At 40.8% G+C, this 24970-nt stretch overlaps 1 protein-coding gene across 8 annotated transcripts in view; it reads right to left on the reverse strand.

The window, feature by feature from the left end:
* The window catches only part of LOC122550578 (protocadherin Fat 3-like), an 801871-nt gene that overhangs the window by 648913 nt on the left and 127988 nt on the right, over positions 1 to 24970 (reverse strand). The window lies entirely within an intron of this gene.

The raw sequence follows: 24970 nt of genomic DNA on the forward strand, positions 1-24970 counted from the left end.
ATACTGGCAGACCAGCCAGCCAACAGCACTCTGGGCAGCTGTATTCAGAAACTGAACCTCACAGCACTGGCAGGGAAAGAGAAAAAAGTTACCAAGGTCAAATAAACGAAAAAGACAAAAGGATTCTGTCACACATTCTAAGTAAAAACTCACCAGAGCTCTGCCACATGGACAGAAGCTGCTCACATTCATAAAGATTAACAGAGTTTGATTATTAGACAGTGCTGCCTCTTAGCTTTAAGGTTTTTATTTTGCTGAGCATTTAAGTCCCAAGAGTTTTCAATTCCAGTTGGACCCAATTAACACCATGACCAGCCACCCCCTCCTGGCTATCTTCTTTTCATGAACAATGTATTTCATCTTTATGCTTGACAAAGACAGTTTAAGATTCGTAAATTACCAACCAGTTTTAATTCGAAAAACACTCATTTCATTGTTCTAAAACCTACATTGAAGCATCGTGCAGAACAAGTGATTTATGAAGTTAAACATCTCAATCCACATATAAAAGATTGTAACATACCTTTAACCATTCTTAACCTGCAAGAAAAAAAACACTTTCACTGTGATGAAAGAAGGCAACCAATACGTGCAATAGAATCTTTGCCACGCAGGATGTGTGCGTGAAATGTAACCAGGGGACCACGAGGGTTAAATTAACAAGTCTTATTAGGCAATGCAGCCTAAGGGCATGTTCAAATAAATTCCCCTCCCCCTTTCTAATACAGCCAGTGCTCTGGCTTGCTAACAGCTTTAACATTCCCTGAAACCCATAATGAGCATCAACCACAGCCTGTTCAGCAGAGCTTGTTAAAGACAATAACTGGTAGTGAATGGCCAGATACACATTTGAATGTGACAAGATAGGAAGCCACGAGCTCCGCCCTCCAGGCATGCTTTGAGATTACACTGGAATATCGGATGCTCTCAGTCAATTTATCAATGGAAGTGCACAGTTATTTTGGACCGATTTGTATCGGATCTGTTTGAAATAAAAGTGGAAATAAATTGGACGATTATCAACTGCAACAGATATCCGAAAGAGAACATTAAAGAAATATATTAGAATTAACAATAAAAATAATTTGCACTTGCGTAGCATGCAAGGGAACTCGGTGTGAAAGCGCGGTTTATAATTAAAGTAAAACCAATCTGGTATAAGCGCTCCATGACAGGTAATCCTTCTCTTGAGCAAGTCCTTCATAAATCATGAGTGCTTTAATGTACATGCCGTGTGTGCGCGCAGTAAAGGAGACAGAGGACGTCTAAAACAGAGAAAGAAATAACTCTTCCCCCTTTCCCCTCCCCACGTCTAAATGGTACTCCATTGTTCATTCCCCATTGATATGTTGCAAGGTGCAAAGGAATTTGAGTCATCTACTCATGTTTCGTTATATATGTCAATAATTTGGAGAATTTAAAGATAGAGATACAAAATGCATTGTTTTAAACAGCTATCAAACGGACTTTGTAATTTTATTTTTAAAACCACAATTATAGATTATTTCTCAATCTCCATGGTAACATTTTAAGCAGTTTTAAATTGTATTCGCGATCAAAGTCCCAGGGTTCAACACAAAGCTTCTAATTAGGAAAGCTCAAGGTGATCACGTGCATAGAACTTTAACATTAAAAATTGTTTTTTCTAGTGCCTCCATTTCTCCCCCATAACAGGAACGAACACAATGCTTGTACAACTAGGTGAGAAATTACATAGTCAAACTGTTAATAAAACAAAATTGCGAATCCACATTGAACATGGCACTGCAGAAATGTGTAGTATATAAAAACTTGGAAGTTTTCACTATGGACATAACCTTCCACTCCCAGAGATGGCCAGCTTAGAGTCAAGGAGGGTAACTGGTGAGGCACACTAAATCTGCCACCTTCCTGCCTCCACCAGAATTAAGTTCCGATCAGAAAGGTACATAGAAAGGCACATAAAATCAACCCTTCACCCAACTTACAGTCAAGGTCTTCAGAAGTAAAGACAACATTACGGTCTGAGCTTGTGACCGCTGGGAACCATCTCACTACTAGTGGACAGTTACCAAGGTGTTCATGATAGCTGTCATTTTGGAGCAGCTTGTCACCTTGGGAATGTGTACTGTTACTCAAAGACAAAGGCAAACAATGCTTGGTAGAGTCCCTGGACATCAGGAAGCTGGGTGGCCCTGAGATGAATCGCCAGATAATAGTTAGGATCATCGTTACAATGTATGCTACATGGAGATGTTGGGGGAAGTGGTGCTCAAATGCAGTGACAGTAGAATCAGTGACCTTCTAGGTTCCATTGCATCCAAGGACTGGTTTCTATAACTGCAACCGTGGCCTACCTTAAAGCAAACCAATCTTAAAAAGGAGACTACAAGCAAGCATTAGGTCCTTCAATTGCATATACTGAGGGCCCATTTGAAGTGTGGAGGTAAACACCATACTAGTCCTTATTCAATATGGTGTGCTACACACATCTAGCCTGAAATGTACTGGCATGTTGGGGCCCTAATATTTTGAGGAGCACCCTAAAATCAGGCACTTCAGTCCAATTTTGTGGCCCACATTTCAGTGCTAGAGGAAAAGTCATGTTACAAACTTCCTTTTTGTTCAAAATTGTTTTCTTGTTCTGTTGTTCAAAAATTGCAAAAAACTATTTGTCTTAGCTGTTCTGAAAAACGTGGATGAAATCTTAAAAATGGCAATAAAATAAAACCAGTTCTTTAACATAAAAAAAACTCGCAGATTTACATGTAAAGAATTTCAAACCAATTTGATTTGTCCAATGTACAAGATGATTAAAATCAGTCATTATCTGGTATCTTACTATCACCCAATTATTTGTTAATTTATGCTCTGCTATGTGTAACTACAGCTTGAGGACCTATAAAAAAATTCTTTCAACAGTGACTTCTTACAGACATGCAAAATTTACAAAATGCTAGACAGGATAAATACATAAAGGATATTCCTCCCAGCTGACGGTCAAGGAGGGGATAAAATCTCAGCATAAGGAACAAGCCATTTTTAATTGAGAGGAGGAACAATTCCTTCCCTCAGAGGACAATGAATCTTTGGAATTCTTTATCCCAGAGGTTCAAAGCTCAGTCGAGTATAATCAAAATATAGATTGTATCGGCATATCGAAAGTTATCAATTAAAAGAAATATGGGGATGATGCCACACATGGAATTCAGGTAGATGATCAGCCACAACCGAGAAAACTCAAGCTTGTTCTGCCATGTTCTTAAATATTAATGACTTGCCCATCAATGTATAGAAAAATGTATCACATTTATATCTGTGCTTTCTTTTCATAAACAGTACACCTCCAATATTTCTCATTGACTATATCCATCAGCAAATTCAAATGCCAAGAGCTGAATATGGTGTAAATGTTATATAACGTGGCATTTATTGTCATTCAAATATAAACTTTTTTTATACATGAAGGTACAATAAAATATGCTGCAATATACTGAACATTACAGGAAAGTCTGAGAGATTTCTTTTTTGTCTTGAGGTAAGATCAACAGGCAATCCACCCAAACATAATCCACCTTAGTCCACAAGGGCGGTTGGTATCTCTCCCTGTTCAGTACAATTGTGTATGCTATTGCTATTCTTCCTCCCATATAGCTTCTGACATTTTCCACCTGTCCAAACTTTCTTAAACCTAATCTATATTTTTTTCCTGATCCTTCACTGCTTGTCACGGCACTGGAATCTTACTGTCTTTTTCTAACATATTATATTTCAATTTCTGTTTCTTCAACTCAGCTAAAAGCTTGGAGATCCTAGCATTTCAATTTTCCTGCAGACAAGAGTATTGATTCTTCATTCTTTTCAGATGACTTTGAGGACCCTTCACCAGAGTGACATTTGAAGAGCTATAAATCCTCTTCAGCTGAAAATGGAGATTCCTACCCTGCAGTTCAAGGAGGCAATACAGCAGTGATATAAATTTAAAATAATTGAATTCTTAAATATTTAAATATTTATCCATTAAATTATATTGTTTACTTAATGACAGTTTTAAAACTAAGTGCTTTATATTCCACATATTGCCAGATTGATCCTTGGTACTACAAATGCTAAATGTTACATGAGGCAATGACTTATTTCTGCTGCAATAGCAGCTCCTGGCCTCCAGAGGATCTAGGCTCCAACACATATACAGGTAGATATGCACAGTAACAGGGAAGCTAGAGAACACAAACATTTACAGGCTATAAAAAGGCATTAAGGTTAGTTTGTAAAATATGCAAGCACAGAAAAATGCAGCATCTACAGTATGAACTGCGCTCAGTTAGGATGCTGGAATTTAAATATTAACTGACCTTCAAGCTTTGATTTTGACATGGGGATAAAAGTTTCTTAACTGTACTGTTAAAAGGCACATCCTGATGTGATGACAAAATCATGATGGTGTCAATGTAAATGTCCATGAATGGACCATTTCACTTAAGTGATACTGCTTGGGTTGAAAAGAAAATGCACGTTGGTGGAGAAATAAGGACAAACCTTAAAAATGATAAAAATAAGAATCGCTCACATAATAGACATAATTTAACAAAGCTCCCGTATAGGGAAAATATGCAGCAAATTAGAAAAGTTGAAATATTAGCAGATAGGTCTCTAAACTGGTAAAAATCATTCCATAGCTTAAATCAGTCACTGATGTTTTATGCAAGCTGTATACTCATTTCTATTGCATAATTAAGGAGAACATAAGCACAAAGAAAAGTAGCTGCACTACAATTGTCCCCTTCTGTTTCATACAGATTGCATTTATAATTTCTCTTACGGAATTTTTATTGAAAACTGTTTTGCTATTATCAGCAAAACTGTTTATTCATTAAAAATTAGTGAAAGATTGTTTCACGAAGGAAGAGCTGCAGGGATGGTGTCCACTAGAAACAGTGGCCCAAAAATCTAATTTATGACTGTTTTAAAAGACAGATAGCTTCTAATTACTGTGAAGATATGATAATTTAATACTTCCAGACAGGCAGTCTTCTCACTGATCCCAAGAACACTACCATTTTTCATCACTTTTAGTTAAAGACGTTGCCTGAGCAACAGCAGCAGAACAGTTATTCAGTAAAGTGTGGTGGTAATTCTAATTAAGAAGACTTTCAAATGACATATATACAACCTCAATCATTTTAAAGTAGCTACTGAAGTTGAACGTTCCCTTTTTACTTCATACAGTCATTACTGCAGTGTTAGGAGAATCTCTGGCACTACACAGAATGAACCCCAAAAAAAACTATCATGCTGTCATGGAACTGACCTTCTTAGCCATTGTTAGAAATCCCTGTTCACAATGGTAGCTTGTTTTCCTTGGTGCACTAATAACCAAGCAGACTGTTCAATGTTGTCCAGTATAAAATCTCTCTAAAATAAATACTTTTAATTTTATTTGATGATGAATTTCTTGCAAACATGAATAACCTATCCTACTTTTCATGCAACCATGATCGTGAGCCTTTAATTTTCATTCTTTATTGACACTTTTCAGTATTTAACAAGGTCCACGTATGTTCAACACCAATTCTGGGGAGACAAAAACTATGAACTAACTATGGACAGTCAAAGACAAGGCATATGACCCAAAATAAGTATGGGGACCTAATCGAGTCCTGGTGTACTGATTTGAATGGCCAATTTTCCTGCATCCTGGGATTCTTCAAAATCCAGAGTCAAAGACTTTGGAGAGTTCTGACTTACAAGAATTGTTAGAGGAAATGATGCATGGAAAAATCCTCAAGCTCCTGAATAACTATATTACTAACCCCACATGATTACAATCCCCAAATGCCCTTACTACCTCCCAATCAGACAAAACTTTACCACAGGACATCTGATTCTCTACCTCCAATCCCCCTTATAGGATCTTAAATGCTGATTTATGAACTTCACTCTCCAAATACCCTTCAACTCTTGAACTTCCCAATAACCTGATCTGAACAGACCTCACCAGCCTATCCAGATTATCCACTTACCTCATCCACTCTTATGCACCTTTGTATGTATTCACACAGACACTGTTTAAATGTCCCAGGCTTTTCAATTTTTTCATGAACACTTGACAGAATATAGGAGCTTATGCCATGAACAAAGGGTGTAGGACTTCTGTGCAAATACCATTTGCTGATGTCTCAAAGGTTTCTTGCATTGACTAAATTCTGCAGGATCTTGCATCAGAAGATTGGCCAGGGAAATTGGAGGACGGTAAGTGGATAGAAATTCTTTTTGATCATAGTTGGAAAGTGGGGTTTGGGCCAAGATATTTAACTCCTGTAGAATATGTAATCAAGTATTTTTTCTTGACTTTTAACCAAGACAAATGTTTGACTTCCAACACAAAATCCCAAGAAAATCTAAAATAAAAGTGGTTCATATTTCTTGCTTCTCAGATTATTCCCATTCTTTCAAAACAGGATTTATGAATATTAGCCAAAAAGAAAGAGAAACAGCAAAATTAAAGCTCTGTAAGATCACCAAAGTTTCCCAAGTCAAATCAGAATGCCAGTGTTTTGCATATTCAGACCTAGAATTAATTAGCTTATCATCTGAACTGTGAGCAAGCTGAATAGTACTTGCTTTATGGGGAAGCATTGGGAATTACCACCCTTAATAGATAAATCATAATGCATTGGAGAGAGAGGTCAGGCTAAGTTAACAATAGAGAAACACAAACAACAGGTACCATACAACTGAACAGTGCTCCACAACAGAGTAGCTATCTTGGCAGAGGCTGTTCACAATCAGCAGGGAAGCTATCACTGAGGTGAACCATCTGATTGGTGAACACCTGGAAAGACAGTCAGCCATCTGTTTTACACAATTTGTATTAGTGAAGGGACCACCATTTGTTTCAACTATGTCACAAGGGCCTTCCAGGTCATGTAGGAACCAGTTTTCTTTTCTCCCTGCACCATGCTATAAAATAATTACAGGCTGGAAGATACAATAAAAGTGATGGCATTTTATCTACTGTTTCAGCACAGTTAATACTGTTAATACAGTTAATATTGACTGTTTATGTACCTTTGTTACTATGTGCTCTCTTTATTTAGAAGTACCACTGGCAGATTGCTGGAAAACCCCAACTGCAAATAATATTCAAGTATCTGTGTGAAAATACCACAGACAGGATCGATCCTGTACCAATCCCAACAAAGGTCTAAAGTAAAGTTTCCTCTCAAAATTTGCCTGGAGGGTCAGAATTCTGTCCAGAATTTGCCTGACACAGAGCTCTGGTTGAGCAGACCAGGACAACACTTTGGCAGTTTGACAGGATCTATGGCATTCTTGGTAACATTTATAACAATTAGATTGACACTTCTTTGATAGCTAAGTATTGTGATCTGCAGTGGCGCAGAGTGTCATTATGGAATTTCTGCTGCAGATTGAAAGTGGTTCAACTAAAGCCTGTGTTTACATACCCAGCCCTGCCATATCTCCACTAGTCATTAAATGATTCTATCATTGGTTCACCTTTATCTTGTCCATCAACCATTTCCCCTTTCCAGCATCCATAGCAAAATCTCCTGTTGCACTTTGTTTTACTTTGTTGATACTTAAATATTTTTAACTAATCCATCCAGACATATTGAAATATTTATGGCAACCTGAAGTTAATAAGGACTGCAGATGCTGGGAAGTCAGTATCAATAAAATGTGGAGCTGGAAAAGGCACAGCAGATCAAGCAGTATTAGAAGAGCTGGAGAGTAATTTAGGGCACACATGGGACTTCAATCCAGGCACTCTGGCCGAGGCAGGAACACCACTATTGTCTCAGAAGAGCCCAGTTACTGTTATGTGTGTAACTTTGCTGGTGTCTATTTCACATGATGTTGTGAATGATTATGGTTATTAATGAACAATTTCAAATTGATCAGGTTAGACTCAATCTAGGACACAAGCTATATATGATAAATAATAACCAATTAATTTGTTTCCTATACTCTAATTGCATAAATTATATATCTGTGCATATTATTTGTAGAATATGAAACAGATCTGCATTATTCTTCAAACTTCATGGTGTTTCTCTCTTTTCAAGTTCTCCCTCAAGACCAAGTGTTGGTCTTAACTGAAGTGATATTAGAGGCTGAGAGGTAATTATGACTGAAACACAAATGTACTTCAATCCCCATCTTAAGATCTTACAATTTAGTAATAGAAATACATTGTGTCCATGACAAGATACAAATGTGAGACAAATCCTACCATAAATGATGGAGCTGCAGTATCTCCATTAGCAATAGAGCAAAAATTAAAAACAGATACAAATTTACATGATAAATATCAATACAGATTTTTGTGTGGAAGATTGACAAGAAAAACAGGCAAATTCCACATTTCATTGATAATTTATTCACCAGTAGGAAATTTGTTGTTTCACCTTTTCTATTTCTTCTCAATTTAAATATTTCTGAGCTATCTTTAACATCTCCTTTATTTACATCACAGGTTCTAATTTTACATTAACAAGGCCTGCCTTTGTGACTCTCGCTAATTTCAAGCAACTTCAGAGAAAAATTTCACAAACTCAATCATGTTAATTCTGTCATTGGTATTTTTTGGAACTCCGTCTTTGTACAATGATGATTCTTTTATGTTGCTTCACTAGAATGGAAACCAGCAACTCAAACTTTGTTCTCTACAGATTTCTCAGCTTATGCATTTCTTTTATGATTAGATACAAGAAATGTGCTGATAATCAAGTCCTTCCAATTGGAGTCATAACATTAGTACAAATAATTCGATTCAATCACAAAAATGGCCAATTGTTTCTCTTTTTAGCCAGCATGGACATGCAAAAGAGAAATCATGCTGGTCAAATCTACTGGGATTTTCAAGGATATAACTAATAAGAGTTGATAACAGGGAGCCAGTGGATGTCGTTTACTTGAACTTTCAGAAGGCTTTCAAAGAAGCTCCATCTAAGGGATTAGCATGTAAAATTAAAATACATGGGATGAGGGGTGGTATACTGACATGGACAGAGAACTGCCTGGTAGAGACATTGAAGAGTAGAAATAAATAAGTCCTTTGCTGAGTAGCATCCAGTGACTAATAGAGTACAACAAGGATCAAATGCTTGAACCCCAGCTATTCACAATATTTATTAATGAATTACTGTTATGTTTTGTTAAATTGGATAATCTTGCATTTGTCCATATTGTGCTGCATCTGCCATACTTTACCCATTTGATCAACTTTGAAAACTTTGCTGGTGTCTATTTCACACGATCGTGAATGATTATGGTTATTAATGAATAATTTCAAATTGGTCAGGTTAGACGTAATGTAGGACACAAGCTGATATATGATAAATAACCAATTTTTTTTTCCTATACTCTAATTGCATAAATTATTTACCTGTGCATATTATTTGTAGAATATGAAACAGATCTGAATTATTCTTCAAACTCCATGACGTTTCTCTCTTTTGAAATTCTCCCTCAAGTGTTGGTCTTAACTGAAGTGATATTAGAGGCTGAGAAGCAATTGTGACTGAAACACAAATGTACTTCAATCCCCATCTTAAGATCTTACAATTTAGTAATAGAAGTACATTGTGTCCATGACAAGATACAAATGTGTGACAAATCCTACCATAAATGATGGAGCTGAATGAATTAGATCAGCGTACTAAATGTAATACCTCCAAGACTGTAGAAGACAATGCTGGGTGGGAGGGTTGAGTGAGAGTAGGATACAGGGATGTTTCAGTGTGATTTGGATAAGTTGATCAAATGGATAAAGTATGGCAGATGCAGCACAATGTGGACAAATGCAAGATTATCCAATTTAACAAAACAAAGGCAGATTAACTGAATGGTAATAGATTGAGGAAGGGAACAATGCAACAAGGCCTTTGGTCCTAGTACACCAGTAACTGAAAGTAAGCATGCAGGTGTAGCAGTGAAGGTGGTAAATATTATTTTAGTCTTTGTAGCGAGTAGCTTCAAGAACAAGAGCAGGAAGGTCTCGCTGCAGTTATACAGGCTCTTGGTGAGAGCACACCTCGAGTAGCATGTGCAGTTTTGATCTCCTTATCTGAGAAAGGATATTTTAGCTATGGAGGGAAAATAACAAATGTTTACTAGACAGTCCCTAGAAAAGCAGGATTAACAGATGGAGAGATTGGATTAGTTAGGGACTATATTCACAGGAGTAAAGAAGAATACAGAAGGACGTCCTGGAAACCTATAAAATTCGAGCAAGACTCTAGGGAGAGGCTGAACAGGCTGGGACTGTTTTCCCTGGAGTGTCAGAGGCTGAGGGGTGACCTTATAGAGGTTTACAAAATTATGAGGAGCATGGATAGGATAAAGTGACAAAGTCTTTTCTCTGGGGTTGGGGTGTCCAGATCTAGAGGACATAGGTGTAGGATGGGAGGGAAAAGATATAAAAGAGACCTAAGGGACAACCTTTTCACGCAGAGGGTGGTACGTGCATGGAATGAGCTGCCAGAGGATGTGGTGGAGGCTGGTACAATTGCAACATTTAGGAGGATTTGGATGGGTATATGGATAGAAAGGATTTGGAGTGATATGGGCCGGGTGCTGGCAGGTGGGACTAGACTGGGTTGGGATAGCTGGTCAGCAGGGACAGGTTGGACCAAAGGGTCGATTTCCATGCTGTACATCTCTATGACTCTATAACTCAATAGGTAAATGCATGAAACATGTTCGTGATGAACTGGGAATCTAGAAGGGTAATCCAAGATGGAGAATGAGAAAAATTGTGGCTGTTAAGAGCTGGTCCTTTTTGGAGATATTTTCAATTTTGGGGCTGATTTTCTCAAATTCTAGGAGCAGTCATTCCTATATTATAAGCTGTTGCATTGTTTTGGAACTTTGGGGGGGAAAGATCAAAACAACAGGATGGCACGGAGGCTCAGTGGTTAGCACTGCTGCCTCACAGCACCAGGGTCCTGGGTTCAATTCCCACCTGTCTGTGTGGAGTTTGCACATTCTCCCTGCGTCTGCGTGGGTTTCGTCCGGGTGGTCCGGTTTCCTCCCACAGTCCAAAGATGTGCAGGTCAGGTAAATTGGCCATGCTAAATTGCCCATAGTGTTAGGTGTGTTAGTAAGGGGTAAATATAGGGTAGGGGAATAGGTTTGGGTGGGTTTCTCTTCAGAGGGGCCGGTGTGGAACTTGTTGGGCTGAAGGGCCTGTTTCCACACTGTAGAGAATCTAAACAGCACATTAAAAAAGCAGAGAGACAAAGGCAATGACCACAAGGGAGGTGAATCAAATGGAGAAATGAACCTGCACTGTTGTCATAGAGATGTACAGCGCAGAAACAGACCCCTTAGGTCCAACTCGTTCATGCCATGTCTTTCACATCAGTGATTCTGCACAGCTGATTGCCTCTACTGTTCAGTTTCAAGTAGACATCACAGTTTGTCTAAGAATAAACAAACAGCGAAACTCACAGCTGACCTTGGAGAAACCTGTGTGGGAGAGCTCACAGCAGGGGAGCAGCTAAGTGGCTAGTTTTAAAATGTAACCTTACTAGGATTTTTTTTGTAAATCTACAACAGTGAATAGAGTTGGTTTTTTTTTGATTATATGTTTTTTTATTGCAATCGGTCTCTTGATTAAATTTTAAAAATATAAAAACATAGGTACCAAGTTAAGTATTTAAATTAAGGTGGAGCAGCATTTTCAGAGCAGGAAGACTGTGCTATGTTCTGTAGATTGTTAAGGTGCAAAGATGGCCTTTAGTAGAGTGATGTGCTCTTTCTGTCAGAAGTGGGAGATTAGGGAGAGTTTCCTGGTTACTGATGATTATGTCTGCAGGAAGTGTGTGTAGTTGCAAATCCTAACAGATTGCAAGGATTGGTTGGAGCAGCAGTTACAGACAATAAGAAATTTACAGAAGACAGGGGGTTTGATAGATGGCAGTTGCAGGAAGGGAGATAAACTGAAGATACAGTCAGATGGATGGGTGAAATCAAGGAAAAGTAGGAAAGAGAGGCAGGTCATGCAGGAGTCTCTTGTGGCTTTCCCCATCTTATACAAGTATGCTGTTTTGGAAAATGCAGGGGTGGAGTAGGGAGAGGAGGTGGAAGAGGGAGATTGGAATCTGAGGAATGTAGCAGTGACAGCCAGGTTTCCGGAACTGAAAGTGCATCTAATGTAACTATGTCAGGTTAGAAGTGATCAATTGTGATAAAGGAATGTCTAGTCAGAGGCACAGATACATGTCTCTGTGGCTGACAGCGAGTCACCAAAATGTTGTGTTGCCTTCCAGGTGCCTGGAACAAGGATATCAAGGTGCGGAATACTCTCAAATGGGAGGGGGACCAGCCGGAAGTCTTTGTACACATTGGAGCTAATGATATAGGAAGTGAAAAGGTTGGGATTCGGAGGAGAGAACATAGGAAGTTAGGCAGGAATTTTAAAAAGAGATCCTCAAGGCTAGTAATGTCTGGATCACGCCTGGTGCCACAAACTACCGAGGGTAGGAAACCAGGATACAGCAGTCGAACGTGTGGCTGAGGAAGCTGGTCCAAAGGAGGAGGGTTCACATTTTTTGGATCATTGGAATCACAGAGTCAGAAAGATGTACAGCACAGAACAGACCCTTCGATCCAACTCGTCCATGCCGACCAGATATCCCAACCCAATCTAGTCCCACCTGCTAGCACCCAGCCCATATCCCTCCAAACTCTCCTATTCATATACCCATCCAGCTGCCTTTTAAATGTTGCAATTGTACTAGCCTCCATCACTTCCTCTGTCAGCTCATTCCATACACGTGCCACCATCTGCGTGAAAAAGTTGTCCCTTAGGTCTATCTTTCCCTTCTCACCCTAAACCTATGCCCTCTAGTTCTGGACTCGCACACCCCAGGGAAAAGACTTTGTCTATTTATCCAATGCATGGCCCTCATGATTTTATAAACCTCTATAAGGTTACCCCTCAGCCTCCGACACTCCAGGGAAAACAGCCCCAGCCTATTCAATTTCTCCCTAGAGCTCAAATCCTCCAAACCTGGCAACATCCTTGTAAATCTTTTCTGAACCCCTTCAAGTTTCACAACATGCTTTCGATAGGAGACCAGAATTGCATGCAATATTCCAAGAGTGACCTAACCAATGTCCTCTACAGCAGACACATGACCTCCCAACTCCTGTACTCAATATTCTGACCAATGAAGAAAAACATACCAAATGCTTTCTTCACTACCCTACCCACCTGTGACTCTACTTTCAAGGCACTATGAACCTGCACTCCAAGGCCTCTTTGTTCAGCAAGACTCCGTAGGACCTTACTATCAAGTCCTGCTAAGATTTGCTTTCCCAAAATTCAGCACCTCACAATTATCTAAATTAAACTCCATCTGCCACTTCTCAGCCCTTTGGCTCATCTGATCAAGATCGCATTTTAATCAGAGATAATGTTCTTTGCTGTCCACTACACCTCCAATTTTGGTGTCATTGGCAAACTTACTAACTGTACTTCTTATGCTCATACCCAAATCATTTATATAAGTGATGAAAAGTAGTGGATCCAGTACCAATCGTTGTGGCACTCCACTGGCCACAGGTCTCCAATCTGAAAAACAACCCTCCACCACCACCCTCCGTCTTCTACCTTTGAGCCAGTTCTATATCCAAATGGCTAGATCTCACTGTATTGCATGAGATCTAACCTTGCTAACCAGCTCCCATGGGGAACCTTGTCGAACGCTTTTCTGAAGTCCATACAGATCACATCTACCGCTCTGCCCTCGCCAATCCTCTTTGTTACTTCTTCAAAAAACTCAATCAAGCTCGTGAGACATGATTTCCCATGCACAAAGCCATTTTGACTATCCTTAAACAGTCCTTGCCTTTCCAAATACATGTACATCCTGTCCCTCAGGATTCCCTCCAATAACTTGCCCACCACTGATGTCAGGGTCACTGGTCTATCGTTCCCTGGCTTGTCCTTACCACCTTTGTTAAACAGTGGCACCACTTTAGCCAACCTCCAGTCTGCTGGCACCTCACCTGTGACTATCAATGATACAAATATCTCAACAAGAGGCCCAGCAATCACTTCTCCAGCTTCCCACAGGAGTTCTAGGGTACACCTGATCAAGTCCTGGGGATTACCCACTTGTGTTTCAAAATATCCAGCACATCCTCCTCTGTAATTTGGACATTTTTCAAGACATCACCATCTATTTCCCCACATTCTATATCTTCCATGTCCTTTTCCACAGTAAACATTGATGCAAAATACTCATTTAGTATCTCCCTTATCTCCTGCGGCTCTACACAAACGTCACCATGCTGATTTTTGAGGGGCCCTATTCGCTCCCTAGTTACCCTTTTGCCTTAATGTATTTGTTAAAAAACCCTTTGGATTCTCCTTAACTATTTGCCAAACTATCTCATGTCCCCTTTTTGCCCTCCTGATTTCCCTCTTAAGTATACTCCTACTCCATTTTAGATTACATTACATTACAGTGTGGAAACAGGCCCTTCGGTCCAACAAGTCCACACCGACCCGCCGAAGCGCAACCCACCCATACCCCTACATTTACCCCTTATGTAACACTACGGGCAATTTAACATGGCCAATTCACCTGACCTGCACATCTTTGTGATGTGGGAGGAAATCGGAGCACCTGGAGGAAACCCACGCAGACACAGGGAGAACGTGCAAACTCCACACAGTCAGTCGCCTGAGGCGGGAATTGAACCCGGGTCTCCGGCGCTGTGAGGCAGCAGTGCTAACCACTGTGCCACCGTGCCGCGTTTATACTCAAAGGATTCAATCTATCTTGTCTATACCTGACATATGCTTCCTTCATTTTCTTAACCAAACCCTCAATTTCTTTAGTTATCCAGCATTCCCTATACCTACTAGCCTTTCCTTTCACCCTGACAGAAATATACTTTCTCGGGATTCTCGTTATCTCAATTCTGAAGGCTTTCCATTTTCCAGCCGTCCCTTTACCTGCAAACATATGCGCCCAATCAGCTTTTGAAAGTTCTTGCCTAATACTGTCAAAATGAACCTTCCTCCAATTTAGAACTTCAACTTTTAGATCTGGTCTATCCTTTTCCATCACTACTTTAAATCTAATAGAATTATGGTTGCTGGTACCTCAGTCACCTGCCCTGCCTTATTTCCCAAGAATAGGTCAAGTTTTGCACCTCCTCTAGCAGGTACATACTGAATCAGAAAATTGTCTTGTACATACTTAAATTCCTCTCCATCTAAACCCTTAATACTAAGACAGTCTCAGTCTATGTTAAAATCACTACCATAACTACCCTACTATTCTTACAGATAACGGAGATCCCCTTACAAGTTTGTTTCTCAATTTCCCTCTGGCTATTAGGGGGTCTATAATACAATCCCAATAAAGTGATCATCCATTTTCTATTTCTCAGTTCAACCCAAATAACCTCCCTGGATGCATTTCTGGGAATATCATCCCTAAGTACAGCTGTAATGCTAACCCTGATCAAAAACACCACTCTCCATCCTCTCCTGCATCCCTTTCTGGAGCATTTGTATCCTGGAACATTAAGCTACCAGTCCTGCCCATCCCTGAACCATGTTTCTGTAATTGCTATGGTATCCCAGTCCCACGTTCCTAACCATGCCCTGAGTTCACCTGCCTTCCCTATTAGACCTCTTGCATTGAAATAAATGCAGTTTAATTTATCAGTCCTTGTTCTCTGCTTTGTCCCTGTCTGCCCTGACTGTTTGACTCCCTTCTTTTCTCAAGTGCACCAGTCTCAGATTGATTTCTTTCCTCACTATCTCCCTGGGTCCCACCCTCCCATCACCACACCCTTCCCAACCCCCACCCTAATAGTTTAAATCCTCCTGAGCCTGGGGTCGAAGTGAGCTGTCGAAGGACAGGTTGCACCTCAGTTGGAAGGGAACTAATATTCTCGTGGCGAGATTTGCTCGAGCTGTTCTGGAGGATTTAAGCTAGTAAGGTGGTTGGGCATTTTGGAGGGTTGGAACCCAGGAAGAGTGAGAGAAAAGAGATCAGTCTGAGACTGGTACAGTTGAGAGAACGAGCAAGTGAAACAGTCAAGGCATGCAGGACAAAGCAGAGAACAAAGTGGGACTGATACATTGAAATAAACACAATTTAGTGTAAGAGGCCTAACAGGAAAGACAGATAAACTCAGGGCACAGTTACTAACACGGGACTGAGATATCATAGCAATTGCGGAGATACGGCTTAGGGATGGACAGGACTGGCAGCTTAAATGTTCCAGGATATAGATGTTATAAGAAGGATAGAAAGGGGCGGGGGCAAGAGAGGAAGCAGGGTGGTATAATATTACAGCTAGACTTGAAGAGGGTATTCCTGAAAAGTAAGAAAGGATGATCACCTTATTGAGATTGTACTCTGGGCACATCCCCCTCCCTGTCCCCAATAGTCAGCAGGAAATTGAGAAACAAATTTGTAAGGAGATCTCAGTTATCTATAAGAATAATAGGGTGGTTATTGTATAGGATTTTAACTTTGCAAACAGACTGTGATGGAGAGGAATTTGTCAAGTGTATACAAGAACATTTTCTGATCGAGTATGCAGATGTTCCAACTACAGAAGTTGTGAAACTTGACCTACTCTTGGGAACTAAGGCAGAGCAAGTGACTGATTTATCAGTGCAGGTGCACTTTGGGGCCAGTGACCATAATTCTATTAGTTTTAAACTAGCAATGGAAAAGGATACACAGAATCTAAAATAATAAGTTCTAATTTGGAGAAAAAACTATTTTGACAGTATTAGGCAAGAAATTTCAAAAAGGGGGCAGACTTTTGCAGGTAAAAGAGTACTTGGAAAATGGGCAGCTTTCAAAAATGAGAATGAGTGTCCAGAGACAGCTCCTGTGAGAGAGAAGGGAAGGCTGGGTGTAGGGAATGCTGGATGACTAGAGAAATTGAGGTTTTGGTTAAGAATAAGAAGGAAGCATATGTCTGGTTTAGACAGGCAGAGATCAAGTGAATCCTTAGAAGATTATAAAGACAATAAGAGTATATTCTAGAGAGAAATCAGGAGGGTGAGAAGGGGACATGAGATAGCTTTGGCAAATAGGGTTAAGGAGAATCCAAAGGGATTCTACAAATATATTCAGGACAAAAGGGTAACTAGGGAGAGAATAGGCCTTAAAGATCAGCAAGGCCACTTATGTGTGGAACTGCAGATGTGGAGAGATACTAAATGAGTATTTTGCATCAGTGTTTTACTACACAGAGGAGGATATGGAAGATAGAGAAGGTGGGAAAATAGATGGTGACATTCCGAACAATGTCCATATTACAGAGGTAATGGCGCTGGACATCTTAAAATGCAAAAAGTTGGATAAATCTCCAGGACATGATCAGGTGTACCCTAGAACTCTGTGGGAAGCAAGGGAAGTGACTGCTGGGCCTGTTGCTGAGATGCTTGGATCATGGATAGTCCCAGGTGAGTTGCCGGTAGGCTAGGAGATTGGCTAAATTGGTGGCATTATTTAAGAAAGGTGGGAAGGAAAAGCTAGGGGATTATAGTCTGATGAGCCTGACATCGATGGTGCCACGTTGTTGGGAAGGAGTCCTAAGGGACAGGAATTACATGCATTTGGAAAAGCAGGAATGTTTAGGGACAGTCAACTTTGTTTTCTGCATAGAAAATCATGTCTCATAACCTAATTGAGTTTTTTGAAGCAGCAATGAAGATGAATGATGAGGGCAGAGCAGTGGACATGCTCTATATGGACTTCAGTAAGGCTTTCAACAAGGTTCCACATGGTAGACTGGTTAGCAAGGTCACATCACATTGAATGCAGAAAGAACTAACCATTTGGATACAGAACAGAAAATAGGAGACAAACGGTAGTAGTGTAAGGTTGCTATTCAGACTGATGGCTGGTAACCAGTGTGCCACAAGGATCAATGATGCGTTCAATGTCTTTTGTCATTTATATAAATGATTTGGATATGAACATAGGAGGTATAGTTAGCAAGTATGCAGATGACACCAAAATTAGAGGTATTGTAGACGGCAAAGAAAGTTACCTCAGAGTACAATGGGATCTTGGTCAGATGGGCCAATGGGCTGAAGAGTGTTAGATGGAGTTTAATTTATCTAAATATAAGGTGCTGCGTTTTGGAAAGGCAAAACAGGACAGGACTTGTATACTTAATAGTAAGGACCTGAGGAGGGTGGCAGAACAAAGAAACCTTGGAGTGCAGGTTCATAGTTCCTTGAAATTGGACTTGCAGGTCGATAGGATTGTGAAGACGGCATTTGATCTGCTTGTCTTTATTGGTCAGAGCATTGAGTATATGAGTTGGGAAGTCATATTGCAACTGTACAGAACATTGGTTAAGCCACTTTTGGAAATCTGAATACAATTCTTATCTCCCTGCTATAGGAAAGATGTTGTGAAACTTGGAGTTTAGAAAAGATTTACAAGAATGGTGCCAGAACTGCAGAGTTTGAGCTCTGGGGAAAGGCTGGGACTATTTTCCCTATAATATTGGAGGCTGAGGATTGACCTTCTAGAGATATATAAAATCATAAGAGCATGGGTAGGTTGAACAGACAAGGTCTTTTTGCCAGGGTATGCGAGTCCAAAACTAGACAGCATATAAGGTGAGAAGAGAAAGATTTAAAAGGATAATTTTTTTCCACAGAGGGTGGTGCATATATGGAATGAGTTGCCAGAGGAAGTCAAAGGATGGTACAATTAAAACATTTGAAATGCATCTGGATGGATCCGTGAATAGGAAGGATTGAGAGGATATGGGGCCAAATGCTGGCAAATGAAGCTAGGTTAATTTAGGATATCTGCTCAGCATGGGTGAATTGGGCTGAAGAGTCCAATGACTCTATAAGACGACATAACAGCACTGTTCACCTCCATCAACATCGACCTGGCAAAGGAAGCACATACCATACTTTTAGAAGCGACCATCTCACACACCCCAACCACCATCAATCACATTACCAACGAAAACATCATGAACCTGTGCCTCACCACCCACTTCACCTTCAACAACATAGTCTACAAACAAACCAACGGCACACCCATGGGATCTCCGCTAACAGGATTCATAGCGGAAGCGGTAATGCAAAGACTAGAACAAACAGCCCTACCAACCATCAAACCAAAAATCTGGGTCCGCTACATAGATTACACCTTGGTCATCACAATATGAAACAAGATAGAAGATACATTTAACATAATCAACAACACCCTCACAGGCATAAAGTTCACCAAGGAGGAAGAAACCGACAACAAATTCACATTCCTGGACGTCACAGTCGAAAGAACGGACAACGGAGAACTACAAACCTGCATATACAAAAAACCGACAAACACTGGCCAAATACTTAACTACACCAGCAACCATCCCATCACACACAAACGAAGCTGTATCAGAACACTATTCCAACGAGCCACCTCACACTGCAGCACAGACGAACTTTGGAAAACAGAGAACCACCCATACAACATATTCAAGAAGAACAGATACTCAAAAAATACAGTCCGCAGATTCCTCAAGAACAAACCATGACAAGCAGACCAAACACAGCCAGAAACCCTAACCACCTTACCATACATCAAAGAAGCTTCAGAAATGACAGCCAGACTATTAAGACCCCTCAGAATCCTAGTAGCACACAAACCCACCAACACTCTCAAATCAAGCTAACAAACTTAAAAAACCCAGTACAACCCATGGGCAAAACCAACATAGTCTACAAAATTCCATGCAAGGACTGCCACAAACACTACGTAGGACACACAGGAAGAAAGTTAGCCACCAGGATACATGAACACCAGCTCACCACAAAAAGACACGATCATAGCCCTACATACGGAGGAAAAAAACCACCATTTCGACTGGGACAACACATCTATCCTGGGACAGGCTAACCAAAGACATGCCAGAGAATTCTTAGAGGCCTGGCACTCCAACCACAACGGCATAAACAAACACATAGATCTTGATACCACCTATCAACCCCTCAGAAAACGAACAGGAAATGACATCACCACAAACCCCAGGAACCCCATCCAGGAAAAAGATATAAATAGAAAGCAGGAGACAACAGCTTCGCTTCACTTGGAGGTCGACATTTATGATGTTACCTAGCCAGGTAATGAAACGTCTGGATATCAAACCTACAGTTCAGCGAGCAAACCTACACTCTATAACAAGAGGTCACAGTCTAAGGATATGGTATAGATCCATTTAGAACCGAGATGAGGCGATATTTCGTCACCCAGACAATGAAAACCCTGTGGAACTTTTTGCCACTGAAAGTGGTTGAGGCTAAAATAGGGAACATTTTCAAGGCGGTGGTAAATGTAGTTCTTAGGGCTGAAGGGATCAAAGGATCGGGGCAGGTACTTGGTTAGATGAACAAGCAAGATCATATTGAATGGTTGATCACGCTCAAAAGGCTCCTATTTTCCTATTTTTGAGGTTTCTATCCCTGGAAGGAAATAAACCAACCACTGTTAACCAATCAAGTTAAAGTTTTTTTTCTTTCAACATGATAATATGTGGCAAAGATCAGTGCTAATCAGAGGATTGAGAATGTTTTGAAAACCAACAGATGATGACCAAAGACAAGGGGAAAATAAATGTTGAGGGTAAACTAACATATCAAAACTGACAGAAGAGACATTTTAAATATAAATAATGAAGAGAAGGACAAAGTGAGCTTGAAGAATTAGGCTGGGAAAATAGCAATGAGGAATCAAGAAATGGAAGTGGAGTTGATTAAATACTTGCATCAGTCTTTAGTAGTAAAAGATACTCACAACATTCTAAAAATTCTAAATTATCAAGAGTGAAAAGCGGAAGACAAAATGAATCGAATCCCAATTGCTAGAGAAAAAGTATAAAGGTAACTATCAGGGCGAAAGGCTGATTTGTCCTCTGGATCCGAAGGTTATTCTCAGTGATGGAGATGCATTGATAATAATCTTCCAAGGATCCTTAGATTCTGGAAAAGTTAGAGGTTTGGAAAACTGTCAGTACAATATCTTTATTCAAAATGGAGAGAAGACAAAAACATCTTTAGGCTAATTGGACTTAAACAGCAAATGTTAAGGTAAAGTGTCAAAGAATGTAATAGCAGAACATTTTGAAATATAGAATATAAATCAGCTGAGACTGCAGCTTCAGCAACAGATGCAGCAGCACTGCAGCTGCTGACCAGCATCAACACCAGTCTCAGCGACCTCCAGAGTGTTCTTGGTGAGTGAGTGTTCCCAGCAACTGGCTTACTGGAAGGTAACTGTGCCGCCGAGTTGGGGGTGGGGGGGGGGGGGGGGGGGGGGGGGGGGGCGGGGGGAGGGGAGGGGAGGGGAGGGGAGGGGAAGGGAGGGAGGGGGGGGAAAGGTGGTGGTCTCCTGTGAGGGGAAGAATAGGATGTACTGGGAACTCAGCTGTTCTGTCCCATTCTCCTGAAGCTGCAAGGCAATGACCAGAGTTTTGTGTGGGGGCCTGCTCCCTTTACCCTCCCTAGACAGAGGGGGTGTGAGCAGAGATTGAGGAGACTTGGGCCTGTAACCCCTCGTCTTTAACAATATCATCAAGCTGGAGATGGCTCAGAAGAGATTTACCAGCATGTTGCCAGTAATGGAGGGTTTGAGTTATAAAGAAAAACTAGAGAGACTGGACTTTTTCACCAGAGTGTAGGAGGTTGAGAGGTGATCTCATTGAAGTATATAGAATAATGTGGGGTATAGATAGAGTTATGTGGTTCTCTTTTTCTGGGGATTGTGGATTTCAAGACTAGGGGCACATTTTTAAGGTGAAAGGAGAGAGATTTTAAAAAGACATAAGGGACAGTTTTGTTACACAGAGGGTAGTTAGTGTGTGGAATGAACATCCTGAGGAAGTGGTGGATGTGGGTACAGTTAAAATGTTTAAAAGACATTTGGATAAGTACACAAATAGGAAAGGTCTGGAAGGATGTGGGCCAGGAGCAGGCAGGTTGGGATTGGTCGGCACAGACTGGTTGGACCGAAGGGTCTGTTTGCATGTTGTATGACTCTGAATCAGTGACCAAGTCAGCACGGCTTCAACAATGTGAAATTATGTCTGACACACAAAGAGGTCTTTAAGGAGGCAACAAGCAGGATAGATAAAAGGGAACGTATTATAATTGATTTCCAAAAGGCATTGGATAACATGTGAGAGTACTTAATTAGTTCACAGCCCTTGCTGTTGAGTTATAGGGTATGAGCATGGATAGAGAATTGGCTAACCAGTAGAGACCAGAAAGTTAGGATCAGGAGAGAGTGTTCACAGGATGGCAACCTATAACTAGTGGAGTACAACAGGGATCAGTGCTGAGATATGAACTGAAAAATGTGTTGCTGGAAAAGCGCAGCAGGCCAGGCAGCATCCAAGGAGCAGGAGAATCGGCGTTTTGGACATAAGCCCCTCTTCAGCCTGAAGAAGGTCAGGCAAGGAGAAGGAGAATCGGCGTTTCGGGCATAAGCTCTTCTTCAGGCTGAAGAGGGGCTTATGCCCAAAACGCCGATTCTCCTGCTCCTTGGATGCTGCCTGGCCTGCTGCGCTTTTCCAGCAACACATCTTTCAGCTCTGATCTCCAGCATATGCAGTCCTCACTTTCTCTCAGTGCTGAGATATGACCATGGTAAACGTAAATGGTTCGAGACATTAGCCTCGTGGCATTAATCACAAGACTATTATCCCAGAAACTCAGCCAATGTTCCAGGCTTGAAACATGCCATAGCAGATGGTGGAGTTTGAATTCAATAAAAAAAACAATCTGGAATCAAGAATCTACTGACAACCATAAAACAATTGTTGATTGTCAGAAAACCCCATCTAGCTCACTTGAATTAGAAATAGATTTATTAACACATATTCAAGTGAAAAGTTTACAAAGTAGACACTTATGGTGCCATCTTAGGTACATAGGTATTGGATCTTAGGAATAAATTAGAAAAATAAAAGAGTTCAGCATTACAGTCCTTGGCGCCATCTTAGGGACAAGGTAACTAGGTACAAAATCTTAGTATTGAATAAGAAAAATAAAGAAATAAACAAAAAGTAAAAAGAAAGAAAGAGTAGTGAGGGTGGAAAAGTGAGGTGCAGAAGGAGGGGCTAAAAGGGGCACAAAGGGGGGGGGAACAAGAGTGAGAGAAGGGAATAGAATTAAAATTTAATTGTCACATCTACTCAAGTACAGAAGCACAGGAGTAAAGTGAAAAGTTTACAATGTCACCTGTCATGGAGCCATCTTCAGTACAAAGTACCTGGGTAGAAATTGAAGACTCAAAAAGAGAAAAAGAGAAGAGTTACCTTATCTTACAAGGATCATGGTATAAAAGCTAGATTAGAAGACACTTAAAAAGGATAAACATTAATCCGATAAACAAATTACAAATAAACATTACATGTTGTAGATCAATTTGGCTTCCACACATGATCGGACAGGCCTCAAAAGCTACTGACCACCCATGCTGGTTCCCAGCCCAACAACTATCCCCACACCACCCCATGCCTCCAGCCCGCTCCACTCTGGCTCTCAACCGCTCCATGCCTCTAGCCCGCTCTGCTCTGGCTCTTAGCCGCTCCATGCCTCCAACTGCTTCTCTCCTACTCTCAGCTGCTCTGCTCCATGCCTCCAGCCCAAACTGCTCCAAGCTAAGTTTGCTTATTATAAACGTAAACATTTTAGAAAACAAGAGAAAAGAAAATAAAAGAAAAAAAAGTGGGTGGATGACGAGCCCCGGGCAGAGGGGGTGGAATGCGGTCTACTCCGCTTCTGCCATCTGGCTGGAGAGCGTGAGAAAGAGTGCAAGAGAGAGCGTGAGAAAGAAGGTGTGACCATTTGAGGAAGGATCACTCAACCCAAAACGTTAACTGATTTCTCTCCACAGATACTGCTAGACCTGTTGAGTTTTTCCAGCGATTTGATTTTGTTGCAACCATACCAATTTGCCAGCTGAAGATGCACCTGTTCACAGCAATGGTGTGAGTGACCACTGCACAGTCCTTGTGGAGTCAAAGTCCTGCCTTCCCATATTGAGAATACCCTCCATGATGTGTGGCACTATGACTGTGCTAAATAGGTTAGATTTCAAATAAATCCAGCAACTCAAGACTGAGATCCACAAGACATTTTATGGGCTAACAGCAGAACTGTACTCCAACACAACCTGCATCCTCATGGTATATCCCCCACTTAACCATCATCATCAAGCTGGGGATCAACCCTAATTCAACGGACAATGCAGGAGGACACACCAGGCATATCTAAAAAGGTGTCAACCTGGTGAAACTACCAAACTACTTGCATGCCAAACAGAATAAGCAGCGAGTGATCGACAGAACTAAGTAATCCCACAACCAGCCAATCAGATCTAAACTCTGCAGTCCTACCACATGCAAATGATGAATAGTGTTGGACAACTAAACTAATCACTGGAGGAGCAAGCTCCACAATATCTCCATCCTCATTGATGGAAGAGCCCAGCATGTCAATGCCTAAGAACAAAAGGCTGAAGCATTCGCATTAACCTTCAGCCAGATATGCCAAGTGGATCATCTATCTTGGCCCCCCCCCCCCCACCCCCATATTCCCCAGTATTACAAAAACGTCTTCAGACTATCAAGATTCATGATATGAAAAAACAGTCGGAAGCACTAGATACTACAAAGGCTAATTGCCCTGATAACATTCCATCAAAGTACTGAAGAAACAAAAAGAACTTGCTCGAAAAACTCAAGTCTGGTAGCAGCTGTGGAGAGAAAGCAGAGTTAATCAGAGTTCTTAAGAAATGATTGTATCTAGGATAAGGTCAGTTTATATGCTAAAGATGGGGTGTTGGGGGTGGTGGAAATGGAGCCCATAGAGGGAAAAAAAAGATAGCCAAACAACAGAATGGGTGAAGATCAGTCTGGGACATAAATAACTAATAATGGGACCACTAGT

Source organism: Chiloscyllium plagiosum, unplaced genomic scaffold (genome assembly GCF_037043375.1).
Source record: "Chiloscyllium plagiosum isolate Xiang-an unplaced genomic scaffold, Cpla_swu_hap1 HiC_scaffold_6, whole genome shotgun sequence".
NCBI classification, from domain to species: domain Eukaryota; kingdom Metazoa; phylum Chordata; class Chondrichthyes; order Orectolobiformes; family Hemiscylliidae; genus Chiloscyllium; species Chiloscyllium plagiosum.